This window comes from Trematomus bernacchii, unplaced genomic scaffold (assembly GCF_902827165.1).
Source record: "Trematomus bernacchii unplaced genomic scaffold, fTreBer1.1, whole genome shotgun sequence".
NCBI classification, from domain to species: domain Eukaryota; kingdom Metazoa; phylum Chordata; class Actinopteri; order Perciformes; family Nototheniidae; genus Trematomus; species Trematomus bernacchii.
The window spans coordinates 985,429-995,413 of NW_022987654.1; positions in this window are offsets into that span (position 1 = coordinate 985,429).

A 9,985-nucleotide genomic window follows, 5' to 3' on the forward strand; every position below is an offset into this window, starting at 1 on the left:
ATTGCCATTGCTTTCTTTTGAATTCATCTCCATGTTTTACATTCACTCAAGTAAAAGAACAAAGGTTTGAACTTAACTCAACGTATCAAAAGCAATGGTTATATCACACCATTACATGATAACATACCTTAAAGGTAGGGTAGGTAAGAATGGAGAAACCAGCTCGAGTGCGCTAGAGTAGTACGCAGCCGAAAAAAAATCTGCCCCTTCCTTACAGAGCCCCTCCTCCAACACACACGAACGCGCACATGACCAATGAGGGCACGAGATAAGTTTGCGCACAGATGGAAGGCTGACAGGCAGGTAGGCCATCCAGTTATTTTAGCCGGACCGGCTCAGATGATTGGTCGTGCTTTTTACAGCGCTACGGCTTCCACAGATGAAACGTTTTTATGTATTTATTGTCAAAGCATTTAATATATTCATTGCTATCGGGATGTTAAGAGCATTCCATGGAATATAACAAAAAGTGTTTCTGAAGTGAATTACCTACCCCACCTTTAAGTCTTGAGTAGATGTACTTAGTTGCATTACAACATTGATTAACACCACATGTTGAAAATTGAGTATGCTTTAGTATAGTTAGGAATCAAGCATTTAGCTCAAAGTAATGCATAAACATGTAAAATATTTAGCTGAAATGTTCAATTGTATGATACAAATATTCAAACAATATACGTCAATAATACTATCGAAAGAACACATTCGGATTTGAAGGGTGGTGTTGATAACGTTTTTTGAACCCATCCTTTAGTGCTGTGGGGGGACGTCAAACAAATTGATTTGGGAACCACAGACAAAAACAAACTAAACAACATCAAATTCAATATAGAAGTAGGTTAAACAACTGCTGAGTCGACCATGTGTTACATAAAGTGACCATGTGGTAAAAGCAGTATAGCTTTATTTCTCTCGTTTTAAACAGTGTTGTTGCTCATTTTCCTGCTGTTTTATTATTTCTCATAAAAATATTTTAGCATCTGCAAATTTCCCAAAAACCCCACCAGATTAGCTGATCTCTGAGTTGAGCAGAGCGAGAGGAAAAGGGAGAAAACAGCAACAACTGTGCTCATGCAGAACAGAGCCCTTTAATGTGTTTTTTTAAAGGCTTGCCAAAGTCGTTCAGTAGGAATGCGTGTTCAGGCCAACACATCAGTGTGTGGAGAAATGCAGGGGACTCTTACCGTTTGAGATTTTCTTCTTCCCCTGCCTTTAATCTTTTCATTCTCTTTCCGTCTTGAGAGTGGCCAACAGTAAGATCTGATGAAAACAATTCCTGTCTTCTGTGTTTGTGCGCATGCATACTTGTTGTGTGCACACGTGTGTGATGACCACTGGGTGTGAGATGTTGGCCAGCCGCTGCTTCTTGTAGACTGAGTGTAGTGTTCACTAATAGGAGGGTCAGAATTTGGCGAAGGGCGGTGGTGGCGAAGTCGATAGGGACTTGGCTTGGCAACTGGAAGGTCACCAGTTTGAGTCCCGGCAAGACCAAGTGCTACCGAGGTGTCCCTGAGCAAGGCACCGTTCCCTACACTGCTCCCCGGGCGCCGTCCACGGCAGCACACTGCTCCTAACACTAGGATGGGTCAAATGCAGAGGAACAATTTTGTTACATAGTACCTGTACTGTGAAATGACAATAAGAGCAATTTATTTATTAAGTCCAGTAAAGGATTCATCCACTGTGTGTTTGTGTAAAAAGTGTGTATTGCGGAGGGGGTTCAAATGACTCAGGTTAGACAGAGAGGCAACTCAAGCCCTTAGAGACACTGAGGACATCTCTGGACATCTGCAACTGTTTTGCAGGAAGCCATGCTGGAGTCGACCCTCGTTTCCTTTTCCATACGCAAACACAAACTCAAATCAAAAATGATGTACACCCCCTCCAGAAATTTCACATGCACAAAGCGGGCATAGGGGACAAGTGGCTATTGAATATTAACCATGAAATTACAAAGGCTGCATTCTAATGGAGGTGAAGAGGTCAGAAGCTGGGATGGAAATCATAAATTAATACCCCTGACATGACAAGTTGCTCGCCCTTGGCTCCCACCAAACACAGCTCTACCCTCCTCCACTGAAGTCACAAAGACACCTATGGAAATACTCAATTTATTATTAATTTTGGGTCAAAGGAATGCAGACACAAGATCTCATACAATATGCCTGTTACTTTTTGATGTGACCATTGTATGAGGCGACGAGTATGTAACCTTCATGTGTGGCTACATCTATAGGGATTATTTATTTAAGTGTCCTCGGGGATAATTTCAACTATTTTGCATCTTTTGCAATCCATTTAAATCAGTGTCTTTCATATCAACGCTTTGGCATTGTAATTTGTGATGATTATGAATAACAATTATGGTAATTATGGAGACACTAAATTACATTGCATACTTGTATCTATCAATTGTTTCAAAAACCTTGTTCTTTCACCCATCAGGTCTCAAACAATGAGTCTTCAAATAGAATAATTAGTGCTTAAGCACACTCGTGATTTATTTGATTAATTATTTTAGTGTCATTTAGTGTCATTTTAGCGCATTAAAATGCCACTCCAAGATGCTAAGATGAAACAACATGTTTTACAGAAAATAAATATTTCACAAAACTCATGACTCACAAGTCTGACTTTGTGTACCAAACGCTTTGTCTCCTTTCAAGCTCTACAAATGAATTCTGTCAAAAAAAGTTCTCTTTCTAAAATACAGTTTAAGTCTTTCACAATCAACCAACCAGAAAGAATCTGCAGAGAGGGAGGACATTTTTCTGAAGTGTACAGTTCGTAAATCTTCATAAGGAGCAATGAAGCATAAAATGGACTTTGTTTCAATCTAACCTAAATCACGTAGCAAAATCTTTTTTCTCTCAGGGAGACCATTATCTGTTTCTGCATGTGCCTGCACAAAGTCAGGCACGTAGAGTCCTTTAAAAGTTGGTTAACTATTGAATAATATAAAAGACTCAAAGTTAATTTTTGTCAAGTCTGAACCATATATAAACAGATCATCTTCAAGCACTAAACACAACATGGATTCAAATACACGGTCAGATACAATAGTTTCACATATAGAGACGCAACATATTTCAGCTCTTATTCTGCAAAAACGCGTGTTCATATAGACCTTGACACCTTCACATTCCCCATCAACATTTAGGCTCACTTGCTCATGCGCAGTATATTAACCACAGTTATCTAAAGACGTCGGGCCATAACTTAATTGGCCATTAAAAAATACAAATGTAGTCTGAGCTGTGTAGCAGAATTCCAAGTAGTATTGACTATCCACCCTTGAAGTATTTTTTTTTTTATTCAGCATTGCAGTGAAACCAACTTAACACTGGGGTTTTGAAACTATTATTTTCTTTCAACCAGTGTTAGTTGAACAAAGTTATCACCAACAGTTGATATAAAAGCAAAATATCTTGTCACATCAGGTTTTGTTTTACTAAATGTCAAAGGTAGAACAGTACAAACATCTCTGCACAAACTGCAGAAACACAGACAGATGGATTGAAAGAGCCAGTAAATAACTTTGGAAAACAACTAGAAACCTATAATACCACCACTGGCTGTAAATCAGAGGGAGGAGAGCTCTATTGGTGCAGCTGTGTGAGTCAGTGGAACTAGTGCCAGTGGCTCCTTATTACAAAGAAACATCTTTTCTTCCTACATTAGAGGCAAAGAAAAGGGTGGGGGGCAGAGACACAGAAAGAAAAAAGAAAGAAAGAAAGAAAGAAAGAAAGAACTATTATTGCAAAAGTTACATTGGCATCAAAATGTATTTACTGTAATTTTTGTAATAGATTTGAGAAGACTAGCTGGAGTTCAGATAATATTTTCAGTACTGCTTTTCTGAAACCCTGAGAACAAATATTGCATTGAAATATGACTTGGAGCCATATAAATGCTAAATCAAAGTCTGCAGCAACAAATCCACTTCATTAAAGTGCATATAACCATCTTTCATAACAGGGCACACTGTGTTCATTAGATGCTGATTACATGTTCTCCTATTTAACAGTGCACGGCAGTGTTTTACAACAAGTTCAACTGAACCAAAAATCGTGGCAAGCAGAGAAGCTTGGATCAGCAACAAAAATGTGTGTGTACTGTATTGAGTTACTGCCGCTGCAGGACTACTGAGGGAACCACAGCCCAGTGTGCTCCCATGGAATACACACTCACACGCGCACACACTAACACATACACAAGTACCACACAAGAGTTGGCAGGCCTGAGACATTTGTTTCTGCTTCGGTCTCACGGAAGCAGCAGAAGCGGCAGAGCGGTAGGCCTGAGTAGGGAGAGTGGGTGGAGGAGGATAGATGACCATTTGCATGTGTGAGCCTCAAAAAGTATCCCAGACCATCTGATATGCGCTTTGACGTCAGTTAGTGTGAGAGAAACGAGACCAGGAAAATCATTCTGCAGCAGCTGGAGCTTTGCTATAGTAGGGGTGCTTTGAAAAGCGAGGAAGTTTGCAAAAATATCTCATTATAGAACGGAAAAAACAGCAGCCCCTAACTCCCAATATGATCCTTGAGTTATGTTCTTATAACAAATGTCCATGTCCAGTGCTAATACAAATCCGTTCCCTTACTTCATCCCTGCTCTGTTGAACAATGCCCATATATCTTCCTTATACCACGATGACAGATAGATTAATCTAGCAAACTAGATCCCTCTGCTGTGAGAGCATCCGTTGGATAATGAATCACTGATGAATCGCCTGAAAGATCTCACTCTAAGGCAGTGTAAAGTCATTTGATTTAATGGCTCTGCATAGCTGCAGTGCAGCAGGCATTACCTGATCAATCTGAGGTGCTGATCTCGGGTCAGTTTGGGTCACTTCCTGCAGAAGTTGACGCAAAGACCGCCTGAGGTTTAGTTGCTTCAGTTTCAGAGCCTCAAACAAACGGAGAGATTTCTGTACTTAGCAAGTGACAGTTATAGCCTTTATATTTTGGTTTACAAATGTTAAAAAGCAGGCCTTGACCATTGAATGAAAGACACACCAGAGGACCTGGAGGGCAGAGACAGTGCAGGTACATCCCAACCACACTTTATCCTTGCCTCAACTTAAAGGCAGGCAAGTTGAAAAGCAAAAATCAGTTGCATTAAAATGCTTTATCTATCCCAGCTGCTTGTGAATTCAGAATAAAGTGAGAGAAAGGCAAACAATTAAAAACGAAGGATTGAAAATGGGAATATATAACTCCTGACAATGCTAAATGAATCCCATGTTAACAAACACACACACCAATCAGCACCATCACAGTGTAAAGCTCCTGTGTCAGACAGGGGAGGTGCATACAGAGCAGACACTGCCACTTAAGAGTTGGCTTTCATCTGTGTGGGTGGGACATGCCAGATCCCCAATGCTGGCAGTACGACAATAAAGCACTGCCCAAACGTTGGCTCCAGCAGGGAGCATTGCTCCGGTTTGGCTGCCTCTTTATGCCTGTATTTTGGCCTGATGACTCAACCGAGGCCCTGTAAAAACAGTTAAACTCATAAAATTGACATTTTAATTCATTTTGATAATGGCTAATTAATCAGTACTAATTTGCTCAGCTTGTTTTCACATTGAACCAAGAACCTTGTTGATTACCACAGCCAAATTACGTGACTAAGGCCTACCAAAGCAATAGGAAGTAATTGAGGGCTATAAGCCATTACCCTTGAGGTTGTACATGTGGATACTAAAACCGGGGGGAAAAGAAAGAGTACTAAAATATTACATTGTGCAAAAATAACTGACTATAAAGAAAAACTTTGCTAAAAGAAATAATAAAATAATATTATATCTGTTTTTTTAATTTAATTAAAAGTCAATGTAATCAGGAAATCATATGTCCAAACCAACAATAAATGATTCCATTTTCTACAGAGGGCACTTTGCAGCCTGTGAATACAAGTAATTATCAATGACAAATATGTTACTGCCTTCCAGGGACTAACTCATATTTAACAAAAAAATTCAGATGATAAAAAACATCTAAAAGACACCAAAGTGCAATCACTATTATTATGCTGCTAAATGAATCTGACATTTCTTATTGAATCAACAGCAGAATTATACTGGTACAAATCCCACTATAAAAAATGTAAACTCTCTGTACACAGTGAGTTACAATAGGAGTCTGTTATTGTACTCACCTGTCTGAGCGTCAGTCTGAGAGTCTTGATCACCACGAAGTCCTCCACAATCTGATCCAGGACCAACACCTCTGCTTCTGCATTCAGACCAGTCCCATCAACCTGAATACTCAGCCTGTCACTGGGTTTGCACGCAAGAACAGCAGAGGCCTCACACACTCTAAATAAGTTCACCAGTGAAAACAGAAGGATCCACCTAGCATGTAGCATGTTCGCTAGACACCTAATCAGCTGATGTTTTGGGTGCGTTTGATTTGGGTTAACTGGCAACCTGGACGGGTGGTGAGTTAAATCAGTTATATATCACACATTGCTCCGCCCTCTACTGGACTCTATGGGTACTACTCTCTATCATGCTATGCGTGCATTCACCTACTGAGTTGCATAAACGTAGCCGGCCAATCGGGGTGAGCCTACCTGAATGCGCGCAGGCCCACAGTATATAAGGCGGTTACGCTTCCCGACCGTCATCCTTTTTCTCTTCAGCGAGCAGCAACAACTGAAGCTAAACGTAAGATAGATAGAAGAAAGTGAAAGCATATGGACTCACCACTCCTTGAACATCGGCCTTGCCCTACTTTCCCAGGCTTAATTGCGGGCGCTGATCCCCACCGCCTGTGCTTCGAGTGTTTGGGGCCTGACCATACGGTGGAGGGCAGCAAACATTCTCCGTCCTGCAGTGCCTGTCGTGCGCCAACATGGCCTGGAACACTTCCAGGCGCATTATGTCTCGCCGGACGAGGCGCAGGACCAGGAGGAGCTCGAGGTGGTCGAAATGGAGGACCAGGAGGTGGCCAAGGAGGTGGCGTTCGTGTTCGCCATTCCGACGGGCCGGGCGGCCCCGTTTGTCAAGGAGGAAGAAGATGAGTGTCGGGAGTTGTCGGGCGCTTCTGGTTCCGGAGTCCACGAGGGTCCACCGCGCAGGTCTGCCCGTCAGGATTTCCCGCTGGTGATGGCCATGGCGGCGAAGCGTGTGGGTCTACCGCTTCCCCCTCCGCTACCACCCAAACCGGTGAGCCGCCTCCGTCAGGGGTTTTATGGCCCGGTTCAGCCAGCCCAGCCGGCCTTTGTTTCGCCCCCGTTGCCAGATATCTGGCAGTGTGTGGAGGCGACGTGGCGACACCCTCTGAAGACGAGGGCTCCAGTGGCTGGCATGGCAGGTTTGCTCAGGGTGCAGGGCCGCACGGACACAGCATGTCCCGGTGTGCCCCCCCTCGATGAGAGCCTGGAGGCCCATCTGCTCCCACAGGCAGCAGGTTGGGCGGAGTCCGCTCCGTAGCCTTGTTGACCGCAGCAGAGAACCTGTGGTTGGGGCCGACCTCATGTCAAGAGGCGGGCCCCTGCCAGACGAGGGGAGGCTTCACCCAGAGGTGGTGAAGCAGGTCTGGACTCAGTTCGGGAGAGCAGAGGTGGACCTGTTCGCCAATCGGCGCAACAGCCACTGTGCCCTGTGGTTCTCCCTGGCCCGGTGAGACAAACCGCCCTTGGGGGTGGACGCATTTGCACACGAGCCATGGCCAAGAAAGCTGCTTTACGCATTTCCACCGCTGCACCTTATCCCCCCCCTCCTGGAGAGGGTGAGGCGGGAACGTCTGTCAGTCATCCTAGTGGCCCCAGGTCGCCGCTTGGCGCCGTGGTACGCGGAGGTGACACAGATGATGGTGGGCCAGCCCTGGATGATTCCTCAGGTCTGGGGGGCGCTGTCTCAGGAAGCAGGTGCAATAGGGGCGTTACCCACTCTGGGCCAACCTCTCCAGGCTTGGCTCCTGAGAGGGACAGGCTGAGACAGGTGGGGCTGTCTGACAACGTTATTCAGACACAAGCAATTTTCACCCATTTATTAATTATATGTTTTAAATTTGATAACATCAATGTGTTTAATACTGGCAACTTCTAATTGTGGGAAAAACATAGAACATTTTGCGAAACACAATAGCCAGCAGTAGTTCTGGGGGTGGGGGGGGTGCTGGTCCCGTTCGAGTCCAGTTTTGTATAGTCTGCCGTGGCTTCGTTCCATTTCAAAGAGCTGTTTGACGCTCGGCGTAACCTTGGCGCACTGCCACTCCAACATCCAATCCCAGAGCTTGAAGATTAATCACGGGGTTTTTCAAGCAAAGGGACTGTAGTCCCAAACGATAGCTGAGGATTCTGGGTAGTATAGTGTCTTCGGCCATCCTAAACTTCGAAATGTTTTTCGGATTTCATATCGCATTAACACCATATCCCAACGTGCATTGCGGCTAAAACATCCAATCACCGAGCTTAAACCATAGCTGAGGATCTTGGGTAATCAGTTCAGTGGGTGTGTATCGCAATGATGCTCGAAATGTCCCATATAGGCCTACGTCTGTTTCCGGTTATTTTTATTTTGAAATTCAGTTCCTGACGGACGCCAAAAAAGGCCGAGATTATAGAATCAAACAAATAAATAAAAACAAGGATAATTGTGTGTTATTATTGAGTAAATAACAGTGTGTTATTTAGAAAATAATAACAAATTAGAAGGAAAAAAAGATTTAAAAAATACAGATTTCAATATTCTGAGGCTCTGAGCCCCATTTATTTTCCTTGCGGACGGCAAAAAAAGTCCGACATTATACGATTTAAAATAAAAACAATAATCGTGGCTTGATATTGAATAAGAACAAGTTTTTATGAACCACACAGCTTCCGGTCTTCCAAGACCCGACCGGACAAAAAGACGTGTTGCAGGCACGAAACACACTACCAATAGAAATACATTGCTTTTTAAATCGTTCTGTGTGACACGAAAAAAAGGGGAAAATCGTGTTGTTGAACACAAATCAATAGATTAAATGTCGTGACTATAACACAAAATGCCGTGAGACTGGGTTGTACTTTTTCATATTGGCATTACATGCATATGAATTATGAGACTATTGTTCCCTGGGTCCCATCACTTTTTCTATTCACCTTATTATTGAGTGAATTAGAGGGCTTCTGCATGGCTAAATGTGCCCTAGGCCTACTTCCGTTTTATATCAGGAAAGCAAGTATTTCGCACAACCTTATCATCCTTTACCCCACTTGTCAAATAAATGTGTAAGCTTTGAAAAAAGTAGTTATTCAATTGGAGTAATTTTTCCTTTGTTGTCATTTTCTGTTTCCTTGTAGTTTGTGTTGTGCCTTTTGCAGTAAGAGTGTGTTTTTTGTCATTTTTTGTCTCTTTGCAGTCGTTTTAGCTCTACTTGTAGCTTTTGGATGTTTGAGTATATATCTGTGTGAAATGTTGAAGGTTAAGGCCAGTGGGGGTCCTGAAATATTTGGCCTGTGGCAGGTAGGACTCAAAAATCCATTCATGGAGACTTTCGATACAATGATACTTTATCACAGCAGTTCCATTTACGTAAATTTGATTTGGGATTCAATTCCTTATTTAAATTGAAGCTTGACTGCTATGGTGATCTAGCCAGTTTAAAAGAGAGCCTCCTTTGTAATACTGAGAACTCTAGCTTCAGGCTCAACATACCTCGCTAACGCACTGATCTGACTTCCCCCCCTCTGGCCTGTTCGACAAAAGACATTAGAGAAATAATAATTTGTGTATGAAGCTGTAAACCATTAGAATAATAACAGCACATTGATGCTCGCTTCACTTAATTTTGCCAATAGGGTGTGTTTAGGGTTATCGTGGACAAAGCGAAAAAATAAATAGGAATGTCTTGTGTAAAAAATTACCCAACAGGAAGAGATTCAAGACTAAGGTAAAAAAAAAACCTAAAGGGAAGAGAGAGACAGAAAGGGGAGGAGAGGCATGGCACCCCACTGGTTTAAGGGCACCGTTATGCAACTTCTGGCC